Below are 22,252 nucleotides of genomic sequence, written 5' to 3'. Positions count from 1 at the left end.
CTCTCTGATTTTCGAATAAATAAATAAATCTTTAAAAAAGAGAAATGGGTATGTTTTTTTACCCACAGGAAAGGAATCTGTTTAACCCTTCACTGGTAGAATAGTTACCTTCCAGAAGAGAAACGTGGTGGGCCTGAGTGGCGGCCGTGGGGAACCCTGGGAAGTGGAGCTGCTCGGGTCATCACGGTGAAGAGCGCTGGTGACAGCACTCAGTCGCCCCTGCAGCCAGGTTCTGGTGGCTGGGACTGACTGCTGTCCTCAGAGACAGCTGCCGTGGGCAAGAAGAAAATGGCCAAGAAGGCAAAGATCCAGTCCTTTGTGAAAGTTTGCATTACAAGGTGCTCTGTGGATATTCCCGTGGACAGAACTGCGGTCATCCAGAATGCCTTCAGAGACCCTGCTCTCAAACGCAAGGTCCGACAGGGGGCCAAGGTCGAGTCCAAAGAGGTACAAGACCAGGAAGGGCCCGTGGTTCTTGTAGAAATCGGCTTTTCCGTGTTTTTCTGTCCCGGTCACTAACAACCTGAAACAGAGACAGGTGGCTGTGGTGGTTAATTTCGCACGCCCACATGGCGAGGCCAGGGTATCCACTTGCTTGATCACACGCTAATCTTGAAGTTGTTTTTTTTTTAAGCTGTGATTACATCTGAGTCGGAAGACTCTTAGGAAAGCAGATCACTTTCCATAATGGGGGGAGAGGGAGGCGCCTCACTGACGCGGGTGAAGTCCTTAAGGAAAGGGATGGAGATCACTCAAGACAGAAGCCCGCCTTTGAATCCAAGGCTGCAGATCCAGTCTGCCAGCCCCAACAACTCGATGAGACACACCACTAGAATACATTCCTCTCTCTCCGTACGTCTTTATCTATATGCAACTACACACACACACACGCACTAAAGACGAGCACTGGTTTTGTTTCGGCGGAGAACCTTGATTAACAAGGTTAATGGACATTCACATTACACTCAACTCCCCACCACCCCGCCCCCGATTTCGATGAAAAAGGATCAAACTGCTCGTTTTCCAGGATCCTAAAATGTGGGAGTCTACTTCTTCCTGCAGCCTGGAGCGCACTCGTTTCCCCAACTCCTGTGAGACCTCGCACCGGAGATGATAGCGTTCGCCCCGAGGTTCTGCCGGGAGAGTGGAATGGAAGCGAACGTGCGCTCTTAGTGCCTGATGCACGCCGCATCGGCGACCCTCAGAACTGCTCTCATGTGGAAGCGGTTCGAAGGGGCGACCTCCCGGGAGAGGATGCCCTTGGCCACACGCAGAGGGAGAGCCTGGCTTGCAAGCACAGCAGGGCAGACCCCCTGAAACCTGCTCCCGTGTCTCTCTGGCCTGTCTCCAATGCCATCTCACACCTGCCTTCTGCTCCAGTTAGTTACAAACCAGCCCACTCAGTGAGTAGCTGGGATCGCGCAGGGTCTCTGCATCAGGCATTTGAGGGTGGTTTTGGGGTTTCAAGAGGCTGCAGCCAGCATCCTGGTTGGGGCTGCGGCTCCCTGCAGTGTTGGCTGGGGCTAGAAGGATGGCTTCGGGGCAACCCCTGGCTGGCAGTTGGTGGGGCTGGCTGTTGAGTGGAAGCCCCAGGGCTCTCCGCTCAGATATGTTGCAGGAATGCCCCAGCCCCTCCTCTTTCTTGGCCCGAGAAGTCCACGTATCCTGAGGGATTCAGCTTGGGGACCACCTGGGAGGAAGTCCACAGAGCTCTCGAGAAAGCCAGCTGCCTGTTGGGGGTAATTCCATTCTCCAAGTTCTCAGTCACTTCGATGCCAGCTTTCATGTTGGCTTAAGAAATATCCGAAGCCAGCGCCGTGGCTCACTTGGTTAATCCTCCGCCTGCAGCCCCGGCACACTGGGTTCTAGTCCCGGTCGGGGTGCCGGATTCTGTCCTGGTTGCTCCTCTTCCAGTCCAGCTCTCTGCTGTGGCCCGGGGAAGGCAGTGGAGGATGGCCCAAGTGCTTGGGCCCTGCACCTGCATGGGAGACCAGGAGGAAGCACCCGGCTCCTGGCTTCGGATCGGTGCAGCGCGTCGGCAGTAGCGGCCATTTGGGGGGTGAACCAACGGAAGGAAGACCTTTCTCTCTGTCTCTCTTTCTCTCTCTCTCTCACTGTCTAACTCTGCCTGTCAAAAAAAAAAAAAAAAAAAAAAGAGAGAGAGAGAGAGAGAAATATCCAAGGGTCAGCGCTGTGGCACAGCAAGCTGAGCTGCTGCCCGAGACGCTGGCTTCCCCTATCAGAGCACAGGTTCAACACTTGCTGCTCTGCTTCTGGTCCAGCTCCCTGCTAATGCGCCTGGGAAAGCAGCAGATAGTGGCCCGAGTATTGGGGCCTCTGACACCTATGTGGGAGACCTGGACAGAGCCCTGGGCTCCTGGATTCAGCCTAGCCCAGCCCTGGTCATTGAAGCCATTTGGGGAGTAAACCAGAGGATGGACGATCTCCCTGTATTTGTCTGTCTGTCTCTCTTATGCTGCCTTTCAAATAAATAAATAAATATTAAAAAAAAGTACATGAGGCCTTGGCACACACTGATCACCTTCTTTTTCTGGGACACTCTCATGAGTGCTGTCTACCGCCAGGGCCCCGAGGACACGGCAGCTTCTGCAGTGGAGGGGCTTTGCAGGAACCCAGGCTCTCCACGCCCTCCCTCCTGCCTCGCGCCTGGGCCAGAATCTCTGCCTCCACTCTGAGGGCACACGTCCGTGAACTTGTCTCTTCGGCCGTTTTTCACCACACACCTTGCCAAGGCAGGGGCTTGGGTCCTTCTCCTCTCGGAACCCAGAGTTTCTCAGTGAGTGCCCATTTCTCTCCACCTCTACTGTCCCTACCTGGGCCCAAACCACCCCGTCTCTCTGCTGCAATGGCACCGCCCTCCTGCCTCATTTCTCTGCTCCAGCGCCATCTCCACACCCTCACCCCGTCAGCCTCTCCTCCATACGGACACGGAGCCACCCTGCAGAGTGAGACCGAGACCACGCTGCACCTCTCCTTGGAAACGTCGCAACTCTTGCAGTCACTCCTGCCCATCTTCTTCACGTGGCCTGTGCGCCTGGTGCTGCCTCTCCTGCAGTCCCCTTGCCTGGTCGCGGTGCTCCAACCACTGGCCTGGAGTCCCTCAAGCCTGCCAAGACCCTTGCCCCCTGACCAGGGTGTTGGCAGCACAATCCCCATCTCCCAAATTCTCTGACTCCAAATCTTCACACGACTGGCGCCTTCTCTTCCTTCCTGTCTGATCACAAAATCACCTCCTCAGAGAGGCCCTCCCTGACCACCCAACTTAGAACTCTGTGTAGCAATACATCCAAGATTTTGTTTATGCACTTGAGTGTTTTGTTACTGTCAGTCTACTCCACCTCAGTGTGGGGAGGCACTGTTTTTCTTCGCTGCTGCTTCGTTTCCAGGGCTGGAACATAACAGTTGGGTTATAAATATTGGGTCAGGGCCAGTGCTGTGGTGTAGCAGACAAGGCCGCCGCCTGCAGTACTGGCATCCCATATTGGTACCGGTTCAAGTCCCAGTTCCTCCACTTCCTATCCAGCTCTCTGCTATGGCCTGGGAAAGCAGTAGAAGAAGGCCCTAGTCCTTGGGCCCCTGCACCTGCATAGGAAGACCCGGAGGAAGCTCCTGGATCCTGGTTTCAGATCAGCTCAGCTCCAGCCATTGCAGCCAATTGTGGAGTGAACCAGTGGATGGAAGACCTCTCTCTCTCTCTCTCTCTTTCTCTCTCTGCCTCTCCTTCTTTCTCTGTGTAACTCTGACTTTCAAATAAATAAATACATCTTTAAAAAAATATAATGGGCCAGCAAATCCAAAGAAGAAAGGGAAAGGGGGAAAGGAGAAAGGAAGAAGACGGGGGAAGAATACAGATCAGAAAGCGTAGGGAGGAGAGAGAGACACTCGCTTGGTGCCGAGCCTGGCCCTGGCCCCAGTTGCTCAAGGCCACTGCTGTGTGCTGTGCACTGCGTGAGTTCTCTTCTCTGTGTCTTGGGACCCTTGCACGGGCTGCTGTGATAATAAGGAATGCCCTGGAGGTGCTGGCACTTCAGAAGCTCACAATAAATGGAGATGTGGGGGCAGAGCTTTGGGTCTCTCCCCTGTGCCCTTTCTGGGAAATTCACTTTCTGTCCCTCCCTCTCTCCCTCTCTCCCTGCCACTCCAGGGGACAGGGATAGAGCCCTGAGGCACATCTGCAGCCCAGGCCGGCCCTGACACCTGCTGAGGTCCAGTCTTGGGGGTTGGAGGGGATGTCACATTTATAGTGCACATTGGCTGACTGATTAGTTCTGACTCCAGCTGGGGTCCCTGGGAGAGCTGACACCCCTTCCAGTACATTCCAGACGCCCTCCCTGCTTGCCAAGAAAGCATCTGCTGGCTGCCTCATTTCCATGAAGAACAATGGCAAGGGAAGGTGGGCAATCAGCTAGAGAGGAGGGTCGAGAAGCAGGTGGGCCCTGGGAGGGGAGGGAGACTTTGGCCATTGCAACCTGGAATCTTATTGCTGAAGACCTGGCAGCCCATGGTCCCCATACCTGCAGCCATGTTGGCCCCCTGGACCTGCAAAGCCCCTTTCAATGTGTGGGCAGAGAAGGAACAAAACGTTCAGCTCAGCGCTTCCAAACGGGCCACATCTTCCTTGGGGTCCTGTCTCTCCACCTCTGGGTTCCTGGTACTTGCTTCAGCTGGTACTATTCCTGATGTGTCCCCTGTGGGCAAGTGCTGGAGACGAGAAGGAGGGGTGACAGGTGCTGAGGGCGGCTACTGGAAGAAGCTTCTACCCTCGTTTAGTGACTCTGCCCTCTTGGACAAAAAGGCAAGCCTTTCTCATCATAACAGAACCCACCTCACAGGGAGGGTCACTGCGAACATTGATGGAACAATCTGCTTAATGGCCAACATATTCTCAACAGTCAGCCTCTCCACAGAGTGGTTCTCTAAATGCTCACCTCTCCTCACGGCACTGGGACCCCGCCAAGCACCTAGCTCCCCTTCCTAGGACTCAGGGCAGTCCTGAGCAAGCAGCACTCTCAGCCACAGCTGTTCTTGAGGACAGACGTTGCCCCAGAGCCTCTCCTCTTGCCCTGGCATGAATGATTGAAGTTTATTGTTCCTGTCATTTGTCAGCTACTCACTCTCTCGTATGTTTTGTCCTACACCATCTTTCAGCATGACCTGGTAGCCTGACCTGCTATGCAACGACGTTGGCAATTGAAGATTTTTTTCTTTGAAAATAAAAAATCAGGTCTGGGGGCCAGTGCTGTGGTGCAGTGGGTTAAAGCCCCAGCCTGCAGCACCAGCATCCCATACAGGCACTTGTTCACATCCTGGCTGCTCCATTTCCAATCCAACTCTGCTAATGGGAAAGCAGTGGAGGATGGCCCAAGTCCTTGGGCCTCTGCACCCACATGGGAGACCTGGAAGAAGCTCCTGGCTCCTGGCTTCGGATTGGCTCAACTCCAGCCATTGGGGCTATTTGGGGAGTGGATGGAAGCCCTCTCCCACTCTGTGTCTCTACCTCTCTCTGTAACTCTTTCAAATAAATAAAGTAAATCTTTAAAAACAATTAGGTCTGTCAAAAATTTAATCTAATTGGAGCATTTAGCCCATTTATGTGTAATGAAGTTATTAATATAGTAGGATTTATTTATACTATTTGTCTTTTACTTGTTTTGTTTCCTTTTTCTTCCTTTCTTTTGGATGAAGTATTTTTATTGCTTCATCCAATTCAGCTCATTAGCTAAATATTATTTATTATATATAGTTTAGTGTTCTCCCTAGAGATTATCACATGTATCCTTGATTTAGTGAAGTCTAACAGTAATTAGTACTTTCTTCACTTTTAGGACAAGATTTGAGAACACTTTGACTCATTCCTCTCTGAACGAGTTCTCTTGTTGTGCATTTTAATTCCCTACGTGTTTTAAACGTCACAAGATATTATTATTTTCCTCCTATAATCCGTTTCCTTTGGACCCGCCCTTTCCCAACATCTCCGTACTTCCACGGGGGCCATTTCCCTTTTGGACCACAAGCACGTCCCCGATGGGGGTTTACGGCTCGCTCAGGGGCCCCATGTCCATTGACAGGCCAATGCCTTGCTTGTGTCCTTCCTCCTGCCCACGGAGAAGTACAGCACGCTTGATCCCAAGGTGTGAAGAGTTGGATGGCACGGGTTGGATGCGACGTTCACATCCTGTGTCTCGGATCTGAGAGGCTTCCAGTACAGTCAGTGTTTGGCAGAAGTCACGGGCGGTCTTTCCATTCTGATTTGGGCCACAGGGTCAGAGCTGGCTGGGGTCGGGTTTCGGAAGGGATGCTGTTCTGGGCACCTGCTCTTGTAAACGGACGCTCCCTGTCAACAGCAATGGTGTCGGTGTCCGCGCAGCCTCACTAGACGTGAGGCCAAGCACGGGGCCGTGGCCGAGACTCCCTGAGTCCACCCAGACCTCCTCTTTCCCTCTCCCCCTGGGGAATGACCTGATCCCACCCGTTTTTCTCAAGGAGTGACTCACAAACCTCCTGTAACCTGCTCTCCCCTTGGATTCCTCTGTCAGGACGCCAAAGTGAGTGCTCACCGGGGGCCCTGGCTCTGACCACCTCTGGCAGTCAGACGGCTCTGCCTGGATCTCTTAGACCCTAAGAAGGTTTGGCCCAGTATGAGCCGGTGGCCCCAAGGATTCTGGACTGAACTGGGCAGTACATGTTTGGTCCAGATGGCACCTGTGTAGCCTGGGGCTCCAGCTGCCCAATCCCTGTATCCTGTGCTCCAATCAAACAAGAAAGCCACCCCAGGACAAGGAGGCACTGGGCGGCTTCTTTTCTCCCCCCCAAATCACACAGACACTATAGCACAGCAGGTTAACCACTTCACATCCCATATCCAAGTGCCCGGGATTGAATCCTGCCTTCACTTCCAATCTGGTTTCTGCTAATGCATCTGGGAGGCATCAGGTAAGGGCCCAAGAACTCGTGGGAGAGCCGCATGGAGTTCCAGGCTCTAGGCTCTAGGCTCCAGCCCCTGCTGGAGTCAACATCTGGGGAGTGAACCAGTTAACGAAAGATGCTTCTCTGTCTCGCCCTCCCTCCCTGTCACTCTGCCTTTCAAGTGAATAAACAGCCTTAAAAAATTAAAATCATGAAGTCCCACCAGCCAACGAGAGAACTGCTTATACTGCGGATGCAGGAAGCAAACCACGTGGAGGCACAGCCTTCCTCTGGCCACTGAGCGTCTCGGGGCCCAGGGCGCGTCAGAGTGCATTTCTGATGGGCTGTTGGTGTTCAGCTCTTTTCCTCCAGGCTCGGAAGGGAAACAAGAGCCTTCGCTGCTCTAGATTTTGTTTTGCCAAATAAAACAAAAATCCATTCTAGACTTCTCCATCCCCAGGACAGTGCCTGGCTCACCCTAGGCCCTTGCAAGTCTTTGCTTAATGCCACCTTCTCAGGGAGGCCTCTCCTGACCACTCTGTTTTAAGCTGTAAACACCATCACTCCAATCTCACCACTCACCCCGAAACCCTGGCCATCCCCCAGTCTCCTGCACTGACTGGTTTCCCTCTGTCCCATCTGGGTCCAGTTGCTGCCACCAGAGCAGAAAACCAAAGACTGGGAATTTATAAAGGCCAGATCTGCATTTGCTCACAGTTCTGGAAGGTAGAAAGCCCAAGGCACCGGCATCAGAGGTGGGCCCTCTTGCTGCATCCTTACATGGTGGAAGGCAGAAGGGTGAGAGGAGAGATAGAGAATTCACTCCTGCCATTCAAGAGACTGGAACCCCCATGACCTAAACACCTCCACGGACATCAAGCTTCCAGCACCTGGATCTGGGGGGACACATTCAGACCTTTGGTCACTGTGCCTTACTCATTACCCACCTCCCCTCATTAGGCTGCCAGCAACATGAGAGCAGGAAACTGTGTGTTTTAACCTCCACCGCCCCTGCCCCCCACCACCGAGAGCCAAGAGCAGTGCTTGGCACACAGTTGGCATATTCATTATTTATTCTTTCAAAGATTATTTACTTGAAAGGCAGAGAGAGAGAGAGAGAGAGAGAGAGAGAGAGAGAGCACGCAAGCTCTTACATCAGCTGGTTCACTTCCCAAATGACCTTGACAGCCAGGTCTGGGGTGGGTCAAAGCCAGGAGCCAGGAACTCCCTTCTGATCTCCTGCATGGGCAGCAGGGGCCCACATTCTTAGGCCATCTGCTGCCTTCCCAGGAGCATGAGCGGGAAGCTGTAGAGGAGACGGAGTGGCCAGGACTTGAGCTGGCACTTTGAGATAAGATGCCTGTGTCCCAAGTGGCCGTTGAACCTGCTGTGCCAAAACGCCAATCCCAAGAATTATTTATCGCCTCCTAGAAAACTTCCCCCAAACGCAGTTACTGCCGTGTGATTACTGTGAGTCAGGTGGTGTCTGAGCCAGGTCCTTGGACTCAGCATCTCCCCTGAGGCTGCCAGCAAAGCACTGACTGTGGCACAGTCTCCTCTGAAGACCCCTGTGGGGAAGACTCTGCTTCCAAGCTCCCGCGGTTGTTGGCAGGATTCGGCTTGCTGCAGGCTGTTGTACCAAGGGCCTTGGCTCCTCACTGGCTGTTGGCCAACACCGGCACTCAGTTTCTTGGCACATGGGCTTCTCCACGAGGCAGCTCCCACCGTGGCATCAGAGGAGTGAACCAGAGGAAGCAGAGAGAGTGCGGGCAAGGAGAAGACTGCCTTCAAATCATTGCCGGTTGTGACAGCCCATCTCTCTGTCACTCGAACTGGCTAGGTCCAGGGCATGCTCGAGGGAGGAAGACTCCCCCGGGTGTCAGCCCCAGGAAGTTGGCATCACTGGGCAATGTTTGAGATGCTGCCAAGCACATGAGACTCTCAATGAACGTTTGTTGAATGGGGGAATGAATGAATGGAGGGACAGAGGAAGAATAGAGACAGGGAGGGGCTTGCTGCTACCAAGACATTATTTTGGAAAACCACTGCACATGGGCATCAAAGAGGCTGTCACTTGTCACTTGTCACTGGCTTTGTTTTCCAGATTGGTGAACTCCCATTCTGATGGCTTCCTCCTCATTCCCGAAGTTGCTTGTGTGCGCACAGCACACAACCGGGAAGACAGGCCATTTCTCTGCGGGCTGATGAAACCAGTGGCTACGTAAAGGGCTGCAAGGTTTGTGAATTGCTTTGGAAGAAGGACTGGGAAAATTTCTTAATTTGGGGAATAGCATAGTTTCCCCCACTTGCACAACTCAAACAACGCTGAACATGCCCATGCTGGAATTTTCCTAATTTTTTCCATTTCTCAGATGGACAGCAAGAAATTTAGACCAAGGCTTGCTTCTATTTTTTTTTAAATTTATTTGTTTATTTGAAAGAGAGAGAGAAAGAGAGGGAGTGAGAGAGGGAGCAAGCGAGACATCGAGGGAGGGAGGGAGGGAGGGAGAGAGAGAGAGAGAGAGATCATGCACTCTCTGGTTCTCTCTCCAAAATGCCCACAAGAGCCGGGGCCAGGTCAGGTGAACCCTGGGACCAGGGACTGAGTCTGGGTCTCTCCTGTGTGTGCAGGGGCCCAAGGGCTGGAGCTGTCACTGCCGCCTTCCAGAATGTGCATCAGCCAGCCAGTCAGAAGCAGAGCCAGCACCTGAGCCTGGGCACTCCCATATGTTGCGCCAAATGCCCAACCCTCAAAGCCTTGTTTTTAAGGGAAAAATGGACTATATTTGTGGTGTTCATTTGAAAAAAAGATTTATTTATTTGTAAGGCAGAGTTACAGAGAGAGGATAGAGACACAGTGAGATTGGTTTACTCCCCAGATGGTCTCAATGGCCATGGCTGGGTCAGGCCAAAGCCAGTAACTCCATCTGGGTCTCCCGTTTGGGTGTCAGAGGCTCAAGTACTTGGACCATCTTCTGCTGCCTCCCCAGGCACATGGTCAGGGGGCTGGATTGGAAGTGGAGCGGCCGGGATTGGAACTGGCACTCACAGGCAGCAGCTTAACCCGCTGCATTGTGGTGTGCCATTTGTGCTCAGCCTGAACCCATGTTGTAGGGGTAGAGAAGAAATGAAGACACGGGAGGAGCCCCCAAGACGACTGGAGGGATGGGACCCATGGTGGGGAGATCACAGCGAGTCCTAGAGACACCGCTGCCTGCAGTGTGAGGCACAGGTGTAGCAGGCAGCCAGAGAGCAAGACGGGGAGTCCTGGGACCGGCCTGGGCAGGGTGGGCAGGGCGGGTTCTGGAAGTGGTCGTTTTTCGGCTTTCAGTGTTTGAACAGTTGGGTGTGAGGCTTGGAGATGGGAATTGATGCGCCAAGACCCGGGCAGAGAAAGGACTGGAATGGAGGCGAGGTGCGTGACAGCGGCTCAGGGAATCACACGAGGCTGTAAGGTTGGGAGGTGGGATTGGCGGCGCTGCTTCTTAAAAGGGAGATGAGGAAAGCACTCAATTACCCAGTAACTAGCTCAGCCCCTGGGTGTAGGGATGAGCAGCCCCTAGCAGCAGGCTGCGAAGGACTTTGTGTATACGCGCAGCTGCCATGATGCCTCCTCCTGTCCAGGAGAAGCAACTGAGCATGTGGGGAGTCGTGGATACAGCTACCAGGGGACAACAGAGTCTCCTGACTATTTTTTTAAATAAGATTTATTTATTTATTTGAAAGGCAGAGTTAGAGGCAGAGAGAGAGAGAGAGAGAGAGAGAGAGAGCGCTTCGATCTGCTGCTTCACTCCCCAGATGGCTGCAATGGCCGGAGCTGTGCTGATCCGAAGCCAGGAGCCAGGAGCTTCTTCCAGGTCTCCCACATTGGTGCAGGGGCCCAAGGACTTGGGCCGTCTTCTACTGCTTTCCCAGGCCACAGCAGAGAGCTGGATCAGAAGAGGAGCAGCCAGGAGTGGAACTGGCGCCCACATGGGATGCCGGCACTGCAGGCAGCTGCTTTACCCGCTACACCACAGTGATAGATAGCCCCAAGTCACCTGACTCTTTGTGTTCTGCTGTGAGATGGGGAGGAAAAGCCATCCTCTGAGACAGGTGACACAGCCATCCCCTCCTGGCTCTGCCCACGCCCCTGGTCCCCTGTCCCATCTGACACACTGCTCACGCTCTTATTTGTCTTGCGCATGCTCTGTTTATCCACTGGAAGGTGAGCTTCAGGAGGGCTGCGATTCTCAGAGACCACCAGAGTGCACAGCACGTAGCAGGCATTCAGCTAGCTCCCGTGCAGAGGAAGACAGAGCCCATGGCACGAGGAAGGCCTGGTCACAAAGTGACAAGCCTGCGAGAGTCTGGTCTGGCAAGCATCACAGGGGCAGCCCAGGGAGCTGCGGAGGGCAGGTGTGCGTCTTACCTGCAGAGCGGAGCTGGCTTTTGTTGGGAGCAGCCCTCTCCACACCAGAGAAAGCGGCAGGCAACATGGGTCTCCCTCAGGGGACACCAGTTCCCCTGCTGTGACTCCCCCCATGCCCCCGAGTGAGTGCCCCTTCCCTTCCAGCTTCCCTCCCCTCCAATCAGCTTCCAAGGATGCCTCTTCCTGAGACTGGCTGGAAGGGGCGAGAGAACTGGGGCATTCTCTTACGGTCACCACCTCCAAACTTGACAAACACCACCCATCACCCCAGCAAGTTTGTGTTTCTCAAAAAAGGAGCCACTTTTCCCTCTTTTTATTTTCATGTGCTGCCCAGAAGCCCCTGGGTTTCCTGGCATTTACGTGAAGCATTCCAGCTATTCCAGCCATCATTTTCAGGCACACAGCTCCTGCCAGCAGAATTTGGCTTTCTGGCAGGCGGCCTGCGTGGGCGGGGTGAGCCTGGGCTCCAGAGCTCCGGAGCTCCGGAGCTCCACTCCGGGTCCTGACTTCCCTGCTGACCCCTTGGGAGCATCTGTGTTTAAAAAAGATTTTATTGAGGCTTCCTTGGCATGTACTAAATGTAACCCTTGGTTGAGTTTTGGCTTAGTGTGCGTACAAGACCACGGCCGTGAACGTGTCCCTCCCCTGCAGTTCCCTTGGGCCTGTCCCCTCCCCCACCCCGGTTCCTGCAGGTGGCTCTGCCTTTTCTAAACTCCCCACCGATGGGCACCCTTTCTGGTCTGCTTTTTTCCATTGAGTGTAATTCCCTTGAGTTTCATCTCTGTTATGACATCCCCCACCCCCATTCATTTCTTTTTATTGCCAGGTAGTATCCCATCGTGTGCATGGACTAGACTTTGTTCATCCATTCATCTTTGGATGGATATTGGTCCCCCCTCCCCTGAATGATGGCTCTCCCAAATAAAGCTGCTATGAACAGTCCTGTACCAGATTTTACCCGGAGGTCCATTTCCTTTTCCCTTGGGTAGGCACTTAGGAGAGGAATGGCTGTTGGGGGTGGGAGGTGTGTGTCCAGCTTTTACAGAAAGCACCCAGCGGTTCTCAGGAGAGGTTGTGCTAGTGCAGTCTTACCCAGGAGGTACGAGAGCATCACCACCTCACATTCCCCAACGCTGGGCGCAACCACTCTTTCCAGTTTTAAAGGAGTGTAGTAATAGTTCATCGTGGTTTCCATTCGAATTTCCCTACTGCCTAATGTAGAACACCTTTCCATGCTTGTTTATCAATCTTAATCTCTCGGTGAAGTGTCTGCTCAATTATTTTGACAGCCTCCCTTTTTAAAATTCGGGCTCCTGTCTTCTTACTGTGGGATGTAAGAGTTCTTTATGCTTGCGGACATTGGCTATCAGTCCCTTCTCAGACGTGTGCTTTGCATGTGAATCCTTCCAGTCTGGGACTTGCCTTTCCAAGCTCTTCCCCGTGTCTTTTGAAGAGCAAAAAGTTCTGAATCTTGATGAAGTCCACTTTATCCACTTTTTCTTAATGGACTGTGCTTTTGCTGTTGTATCTAGAAGCCGCTGGTTAACACAAAGTCCAGAATTGGGTGGTCGGGCAGGTGTTGTGGTGCAGCAGGTTAGGCCCCCTCCATGCCCACATCCATTCAAATCCAGGCTGTTCCGCTTCCAATCCAGCTTTCTCTTAATGTGCCTGAGTGGCAGCAGACGATGGCCCAAGTAGTTGAGTCTCTGCCACCTAGGTGGGAGACCTGGATGGGGTTCCTGTCTCTTGGCTTTGGCCTGGCCCAGACCTGGCTGTTCTGGCTATTTTGGGAGTAAACCAGCTGAAGGAAAAGAGTGCTCTCTCTCTCTCTCTCACTTCTCTCTCTATTTCTCCGTCTCTCTCTCTCTCTCTCTCTCTCCATCTCTCTCTCCTGCAACTCTCTGTGTCAATTTGCCTTTCAAATAAATAAAGATGTAAATAAATAAATCTTTAAAAAGCCATTGCATAGTTTTAGCTCCTACATTAATACCTATAATCCATTTTGAGTTAGTTTTTATTAACTCCAAATTCTTCCTCCTTGTCTTCCTCTTCCTCCTCTTCTTTTTCTATGCTGTTATTTTCATTTTGCACACATACTGGCAATTGTCCCAGCACTATTTTTTGAAAAGGCTGTCTTTTTTCTACCTTATTGCTTTTAAGATTTTGTCAAAAATAAATTTTTTATAATGGATTCTGAATTTTTTTTCTTCTGTCCCATTGGTTTATTTATCTTTGCACTAGTCCTGTGCTGTTCGGCTGTTGTCCCTTTTTACTAATTCTTGAGATCAGAAGTTAGTCCTTTTTTTCTTTTTAAGGTTTATTTATTGAGGCCGGTGCTATGGAACAGTAGGTTAAACCTCCACCTACAGTGCTGCAAAGCCATATGGACAGAGGTTTGAGTCCTGGCTACCTCCACTTCTGATCCAGTTCTCTGCTAATGGCCTGGGAAAGCAGTGAAAGATGGCCCAAGTGGCCATTTAGAGAGTGAACAGGCAGATGGAAGACCTCTCCCTGTCTCACCTTCTCTTTGTCTGCAACTCTGCTTCTCAAATAAATAAATAAATATTTTGAAAAAAAAAAAATGATAGCCACAAGGGTGGCGGGAGCTGGGCTGATCCGAAGCCAGGAGCCAGGAGCTTCCTCCAGGTCTCCCACACTGGTGCAGGAGCCCAAGCACTTGGACCATCCTCCACTGCCCTCCTGGGCCACAGCAGAGAGCTGGACTGGAAGAGGAGCAGCCAGGACTAGAAATGGTGCCCATATGGGATGTTGTTGCCACCTCAAGCATCGGTTTTACCCACTACACCACAGCGCCAGCCCCAGTCCTCTATCTTCTAATCTTTTCAGGCTTATTTTCGGTCTTTTAGGGCTTTCCTGTTTCTGTGTGGATTTTAGGATCAGCCTGTCCATTTATTTTTTAAAATACACCTGCTGGCTTGTTGAGTAGGTTCTCTGTATCTGCAGCTTCCTGGGTTTCCATTTCTTCCACTGGAATATGGAGATGTTGAATCCGTGCGTTGCAAGGCGATTGGAAGATTCACAGGGGTTGGTACTGTGAACATTCTTGCACAGTGCTTGGACCACAGAGAGGCCAAAATACACCCACTCCTGGGGGCAGGTGATTGGTGCAGCAGGCAGGATGCCCACACCACCCTACATCTGAGTGTGGGACCCTCCACATCTGTCCACAGCGCCTCCTGTCCTTCGATCTTTGCATTCCTGGCTCCTTTTCAGTGGGTGCAGGAGACAGTGTGTGTGTGTTTGGGGGGGGGGGTCCTCAGGCTTGAGCTGGGGAGCTGCCCAGGAGAGAGGATGCCTTAGAATCTTCTAGCCTGAGGCTGTGGTTGGAAGAGGCAAGTTCACAAAAGCCACAATGCCCATGGCTTGGCTTTGTTTTCCTTTGTGGGTTCTCTGGTGGGGATGTAGCAACCCGTTTGAACCCTCCGGTAACATTCTGGGAGGCTGTTCGATAATAAACAAATAGGGACGAGACCGCTGGGGCAGCGGGCTGGTGGGGGGACTTGAAAGGGCTGCGTTTGCGACGGTAGAAAAGAGAAACTCTTCTTTCAACCCAGCATCCCCAGAGGCCGGAACAATTGGGATCAACTCGGAGGATCAGACAGGCGGGCAGACAAAACCAACATCTGCATTTGAAACGGGCTCCCGGGGGCTGCTCCGGGAGGCGGCGGGGGGGGGGGGGGGGGGGGGCTGTGCCGGCTGACCGGCTCCTCCAAACGGGACACCCCTATATGCCTGAGCAGGAGGGTCCGGTTCAGATTGCCGACCCTGGGCCTTCGGGTCCCCCGGGAGCCCCCCTGCGCCCACCCCCAAGAAACCTGGCGCCCAGGAGCTAGAAGGCGGGGGAAGCGTGTGGATGCCCGCGGGCCTGGAATTCTCTCAAGGTCACCTCCAAACGGGACTGGAATAAACCCTCCTTGTTTGCCTCTCGCCCGGCCTAAGCCCCGGGTCCCCTTGGGTGTCGTCCAGGACGCCAGACTGCTTACAGTGGCGCTCAGACGACAGATGGCGGGCGGCGGGAGGGGGCCGGGCAGGTGCGCGGGGAGACGCCCGGCTGCCGGCTGAATAGGTTTGCAGCCCGCTGGCGAACAGTAAGTGGATTCACTCCAGCGACAGAAACCCCCTGGGCTCGGCCACGCGCCAGCCGGGGAGAGCAGACCATTGTGCTTTGCGGGCCGGGCGCCGCCGGGGGTCCTGGGCCTGTGGGCGCTTGGTCAGAGCCACTCACGTGTGCAGCACGGGCGCACACACGCATGCTCACACAGACACGCTCACAGGGCTCTTAGGTCGGCAGATCCTTGCAAGGTGCCTAGGTGTAGTGAGTCCACGTGTCCAGGGCACAATGGCTTTCTTCCCTGGCACACAGCAGACTTTAGCAAGAAGCGCCTTTTACCTTTGAGGGTGGGGTCAGTATCACAAGCCCCTGGCAGGGGAGGGGAATAGGGAGCACTCAGGCAGGGCAGGGCCAAGGAGAGAGCCCTGAACCAACGTGGGGGGAGTCGGGCTGGCCACTGCTCTGCCTTTTGCTGCTGACTGGCAGGGGAAGGGGAGGGGGGCAAGTCCTGCTCCCCTGGCAGCTTCATTGCAGTGGAAACAAAGACCCTGAAACTGGCAAAGCAGGTGACCAGAACGCGCCCTTCTTTTGGGGAGCACTCGGCTGCTATGTGTCCTGTTCAGTCTTTGGGGGGAACCCATTGTAATGGTCTGGAGACACCCAGCAGTGGGACAAGTCTATTAGAGGCAGGACCCATCACCACGGTGTGCCAGGACCCCTTTGTGTGACAGCCCGGAGACCCAGGGCTCTGAACGCCTAAGGTCCCCTCGCCAGTCCTGTGACTTTCAGAAGGCTGAGCGGTTAGGATGTGCGGCAGACACTCCCCTCCTCCACCCCCATGGGGGTGACAAGTCATAAAGAACACCGCGCACCTGAAGCGATGTGTGAAGCTCTTGTGTGGGAGGACATTTCCCTCTGAAGCCAAGGCAGATAGGGCTCAGAGGACCTCAGCAGCCCTGCGATTGTCCTGTGAAAGGACACCCCTGATGACTGGTCCCAGCTCCTATCCTCCCCTTCTCTAAGAGCCCAGAGATTAGTGTCCTAGCCAGGCTGGATCATCTGTCTCCCTCTGGAGGGCTGTCTGTGCATATGGTGTGCGTATGGTCTATGTGTGTAGCTTGTCTGGCTGTAAAGAAGCCATTAAATTACTCGTTTATCAGGTTTTATCATGGTTGTGATCACTCCTTTTTTTTCCCTTAAAGCAAACTCATGATCGGGCTATGGCTGTGGTACAGTGGGTAAGCTGCTGCCTGCAGCACTGGCATCCCATATGGGTGCTGTTCAACTCCTAGCTGCTCTACTTCCAATCCAGCTCCCTGTTAATGTGCCTGGGAAATCAGCGGAAGATGGCCAGAGGCCCTGGGCCCCTGCACCGACATGGGAGACCCAGAGGAAGCTCCCGGCTCCTGGCTTCAGTTTGGCCCAGCCCTGGCTGTTGCGTCCATTTAGGGGAATGAATCCGTAGATCTCTCTCTCTCTCTGTCTCTCCCTCTCTGTAACTCTGCCTTTCAAATAAAATAAATAAATCTTAAAAAAAATTTTTTTAAAAAGCACATGACACCCTGGCAGAACATTCTGGTATCTCTGCTGTCAGGAGAACTGGGGTAAGGGAGGGAGAACTTGGATTTCTCTCCTGCTTTGCCACTCACGCCCCACCTTTGTGATCTCTGTCGCACCAGGTGCCACCAGTGCTATTACTGACTTAGTATTTCTCTGTGAATCCTCTTTTGGAACTTCAATTTTTGACTCACAGAAAAAACCCACAAAGTCATGATTTATTGCCTGGTAGGATATGCACCAATTTTGTATCCAAACCTGTGATCTTATTCTAATACTCCATTATTAAATTTCCTGTAAATACCCAGCCTTTCAATTTCCTTTGAGCCATCTTGCCATTTGCCAATTACCAGTTCATGAGTTAAATAGAACCTTTGACAGGCATTCACTCTGCATTTGATGAATCATGCCTTTGAGTTTTAGAAAATGATACCAATACATTAAACAGCCTCGATTCAACAGCCAAATAGACCCTTCATTTCTTGAGTCAAGAATATCTACATTCATAGAATGATTGTAAAAATTCAGAATGTACTTGGAGAAAAACCTTAACAGATTTTTAGGAAGTACTGGTGTTATGGACTATATTCTCTGGTTGTAGTTCAATGAAATCAGTCTTAAATAATTGAAAGGTAGTCTCCCCAAAAGTCGAACCTGTTGGAAGGTTAGGAAACAGGCTCTTTGAAAAAACTTGGGTGTCATTTAGGTGATACTGAAATGGTGCAGACAGAAAACTAATGTAGGGGCATCCTTGTGGCTATGCGACCTAAGCCATCACCATGGAGTTCCCGCTCCCTGCTAATGCTCCTTGGAAGATGGCACATGATGGTCCAAGTGGTTGGGCCCCTGCCACCCATGTGGGAGCCCAGGATGGAGTTCTTGGCTCCTGGCTTGAGCCTGGCTCAAGTCTGGCTGTTGTGGCCATTTGGGGAGCGAATCAGCAGATTAAATATTTCTCTTTCTCAGCCTCTTCCTCTTGCTGTATTACTCTGCCTTTCAAATAATTTATTTTAGAGTAAAAATTACATTATTGGCCGGCTCCGCGGCTCACTAGGCTAATCCTCTACCTGCAGCGCCGGCACCCCGGGTTCTAGTTCCAGTTGGGGCACTGGATTCTGTCCCAGTTGCCCCTCTTCCAGGCCAGCTCTCTGCAATGGCCCAGGAGTGCAGTGGAGGATGGTCCAAGTGCTTGGGTCCTGCACCCACATGGGAGACCGGGAGGAAGCACCTGGCTCCTGGCTTCGGATTGGTGCAACGCACCAGACGTAGCGGCTATTTGGGGGGTGAACCAACAGAAGGAAGACCTTTCTCTGTCTCTCTTTCTCTCACTAACTCTGCCTGTCAAAAAAAAAAAAATTACATTCTTAAAGCAGCAACAACAATGAGACACCAGTGGATACCTATTAGAATGGCCACACCCAGAACACAGATAGCACCAAGTACCGGAGAAGATGTGGAGTGGCAGCCATTCTCTCATTCATTAATGATGGGGATGGCAAACAGTGCCTCACTTTGGGAGACAAGTTGACAGTTTCTTACACAACCAAACAGATGCTCCCCCATACAACTCACTCCTTGTTTTTCTTCATATTTACTTAAATGAGTTTTAAACTTGCATCCACTCAAGAACCTGCACATGGAGGTTTGCATATTTTTAAAAGATTTATTTATTTGACGGGAAGAATGACAGAGAGAAGAGATCTTCCATCTGCGGGTTCACTCTTCAAATGGCTACTTTGGCTGAGACTGGTTCAGCCTGAAGCCAGGAGGCCAGAACTCCATCAGGGTCCCCCAGGTGGGTGGCTGGGGCCCAAGAACTTGGGCCATCTTCCACTGCTTTCCCAGGTGCATTAGCAGGGAGCTGGATCGGAAGCAGTGCAGCTGGGACTTGAACTCTGCTATGGGATGCCAGCATCCCCAGAGATGGCTTCACAAGCTATGCCACAGTGCCGTCCACTGTGGATGTTTATAGAGCTTTATTCCTCATTGCCAAAATTTGAGAGCAGCTGAGGTGATGGTTAAGTAAACTGCATTGCATCCAGACAATGGACCATGGCTCACCTCTAAAAAGATACAAAGCATCAAGCCGTAAAAAGGTACAGAGGAAACTTGGATACTTACTGCTATGGGAAAGGAGCCCATGTGGATGGACTACACCTACCTGATTCAGAGTCTCTCACACTCTGGAAAACAATGCTATGGAGGCAGTGAAAAGAGCAGTGCTTGCCCGGGGTGAGAGGAAAGGGAGAGACAAATCAATGGGGAAACTGTCTGTGTGAGACTGAAATGATGGGTACTGTCAATAAACCTTTGTCAATGTGCATAGGATGCCATCACCACCCATGAATTCTCATGTCAGCTATGGACTTCCGGTGATAATGATTGTTTTTTTTTTTTTAAAGATTTTATTTATTTATTTGAGAGACAGAGTTATAGACAGTGAGAGGGAGAGACAGAGAGAAAGGTCTTCCATCTGTTGGTTCACTCCCCAAATGGCTGCAACGGCCATAACCAGGAGCCAGGTGCCTCTTCCCTGTCTCCCACGCAAGTGCAGGGGCCCAAGGATTTGGGCCATCCTCCACTGCTTTCCCAGGCCATAACAGAGAGCTGGATTGGATTATGTCGCTGTAGGCGAAGCAGTTGTATCCAATATAGCACTGTGCTGTAGCCTGTCCCCCTCAGGGAGGCTGTGTGTGCTGGGGAGCTGAGGTATATGGGAACTCTGTACATTTATGTCATTTTTTCCCCTATGAGCCTAAAATTGCTCTAAAAATTTTATTGCTTCAAACATTTTCATTATTTTAGCAGAAAAATTAAAGAATTACAAATTAGAAAAAACAAAATGAGCCACAATGTTGTAGGCAGGCATATAGAATAAAATTGATTAGGTTTGTGAGCTGGAAGATCACGCCTTCATCATGCCCCTGTGCACCAACTGGCCAATCAGGTTAATTAACCACTCCCCTTTGAAAGTGGATTAAAAGCCTGGGACACGGTGTGTCCGTCCCTTCCTCTCTGGCCTTTTGCCAATGTGGGCCTTCGAGGCCCTGCGCCTCCAGGCACGTGGCTTTTGGGCCACCTGCTCCATGCTGCCTGGCCTGGATGCTCCTCCACGTGGCTGGCTCCTGGTATTCGGTATGAACCCAGATTTACCCCTCTCCTAAAGATAAAGCCCTCACTCCCCTATGCATCTTTCATACTGAATAAAAGCTTAAAAACGTACCATGCTGCCTAGTCCATTTATGCTGGTATTCAGAATTGTTCTCTGAATATTAGGCAAGAACCCACACAGGCTTATAAATATTGGGAATTTATTAATAAGCACACGGTGATACCGTACGGCACGCCACATTCCGATTCATATGATACCCCAGATGGGACTTATGGGGAACTCTGAGGGGGCCATATGCCGATATTGTATCTTAGGGAGCCAATCCCATTATCAAAAAGAGATAAAAAACCTGGATCCTAGTTTTAAACAAAAGGAAAAAATAAGGAAATGAGAATTTATAAAAGATAGAAATTGAAATTAATGAGGTAGAAACAACATAAAATAGGTCAAAAGACAAACTAACTTCAAGATGAGGTTTGTTTTTTTTTTTTTTCTTTAAGATGAGTAAAGTAGATAAACCTTCTAAAAACTTGCTCTTAAAGTGTGGACCAAAGGAAGAGGGAGGACAAAAATAAAAATGATTTGAAATGAGCAAGGAAACATAACTACAGAAGACACTAACATAGTCATAAAGAATTATACATGCGAGCTTTTAGCAACAAATTGAAACCTTAGAGGAAAAGGGTGATCCCCTAGAAACATAAATCTTCGAAATTAGAAGAAATAGAAAATTTGAAAAGACCAATTACAGAAATGATTGGAAACATGATCAAAGATCTACCACTGAAAAACACGCCAGGATCAGAGGGGTTAATAGCTCTGTCCATTCTGACCTTCAAAGGAGATCAGGTCGTTGAAGAAGGTGGGTATTCCTGATTCACTTGGTGGAGCTCTTGGCACTGGCCAGGCTCTGCTGCACTGAGGCTGCACAATACAAAGCAGAACGAAATTTTAATGGCTTCCACCCAGGCTGCAAGTCTGCGGGTTAGCAGTGGGACGGTAGGCGTGGTTAGGCGTGGCTTCGGCTGTAGGTTGGGGTTCCCAATGCTCCACGGGTCTCCTCCAGAAGATAGTCTTCTCCAGGAGAAAGGCACCGGGAGGGGTCAAGCCAAACCGTGGCTGCTTGTGGCACCTGCTGTTTGCTCACATCTCACCAGCCCAAGCCACCCACACAGCCCAGTCAGTGGGGTTTGCACAGGGAGTCCACCCTCAGGGAGTTCCCCTCCAGGGAGTCTACTCTCAGGGAGTCCCCCTTCCAGGGAGTCCACCCCCAGGAATTCCCACCAGGGAGTCCGCCCCCAGGGAGTCCCCCCCCCAAGGAATTCCCCCCAGGGAGTCCACTCCCAGTGAAACCTTGGCAACAGCAGGGGGGTGGAAGTGAAAGAACTGTGATTGTGTACAGATAATCCTATTTCCTAACTTGGGTAATTTGAATATCAAAACTTTACTTTTTTATGCCTTTTTAAAAAGATTTATTTTATTTATTTGAAAGGCAGAGATACAAAGAAGCAGAGAGAGAGAGAGAGAGAGAGAGAGAGAGAGAGGCTTTCCATCTGCTGGTTTACTTCCCAGAATGGCTGCAATAGCTTCTTCCAGGTCTCCCTGGACTTGGGCATCCTCCACTGCTTTCCCAGGCCATAGCAGAGAGCTGGATCAGAAGTGGAGCAGCCAGGACTCCAACCGGTACCCATATGGATGCTGGCATTGCAGGCGGCACCTTTACCTGCTATGCCACAGCGCCAGCCCCCAAACTTTACTTTTCAACATAAATGCAAAAACTCCAAATAGAATATTAACAAAAAATATTAGAAAATTGTAGATATATTCTGCATCTTGACCTGAGTTGTGGCTACACAATTGTTTTCTTAATTACGAGTCATGCTTTTTTTTTTGTTCCTGTAAGGATGGTATTCTTCAATACAAAGCTTTAAAACGTACACTAGAAAATTAAATGCAAGCCTAGTCAACCCATAGGCAACCTGTGACCAAAAAATAAATGATGTGCTGTTGGAAGTTGCCTTTTGGCTAAGATCAAATGTTGAAAGTCACTGAATTTTATGACAGCTTGCTAAAAATTCTAACAGGCTTCACGAGATTAGGGATTTTTTATTTTTATTTTTATTTTTTTTTTATTTTTTGACAGGCAGAGTGGACAGTGAGAGAGAGAGACAGA

General features: G+C 51.2%; 1 pseudogene; it reads left to right on the top strand.

The window, feature by feature from the left end:
* Nucleotides 1-288: 288 nt before the first annotated feature.
* LOC133752035 (elongation factor 1-alpha 1-like) overlaps nt 289-22,252 on the top strand; it is a 41,391-nt pseudogene continuing 19,427 nt past the window's right edge.

The sequence above is a fragment of the Lepus europaeus genome, chromosome 2, assembly GCF_033115175.1.
Source record: "Lepus europaeus isolate LE1 chromosome 2, mLepTim1.pri, whole genome shotgun sequence".
NCBI lineage: Eukaryota > Metazoa > Chordata > Mammalia > Lagomorpha > Leporidae > Lepus > Lepus europaeus.
The sequence above is the reverse complement of the archived record's forward strand: the minus strand, read 5'-3'. Positions and strand labels throughout refer to the sequence as shown.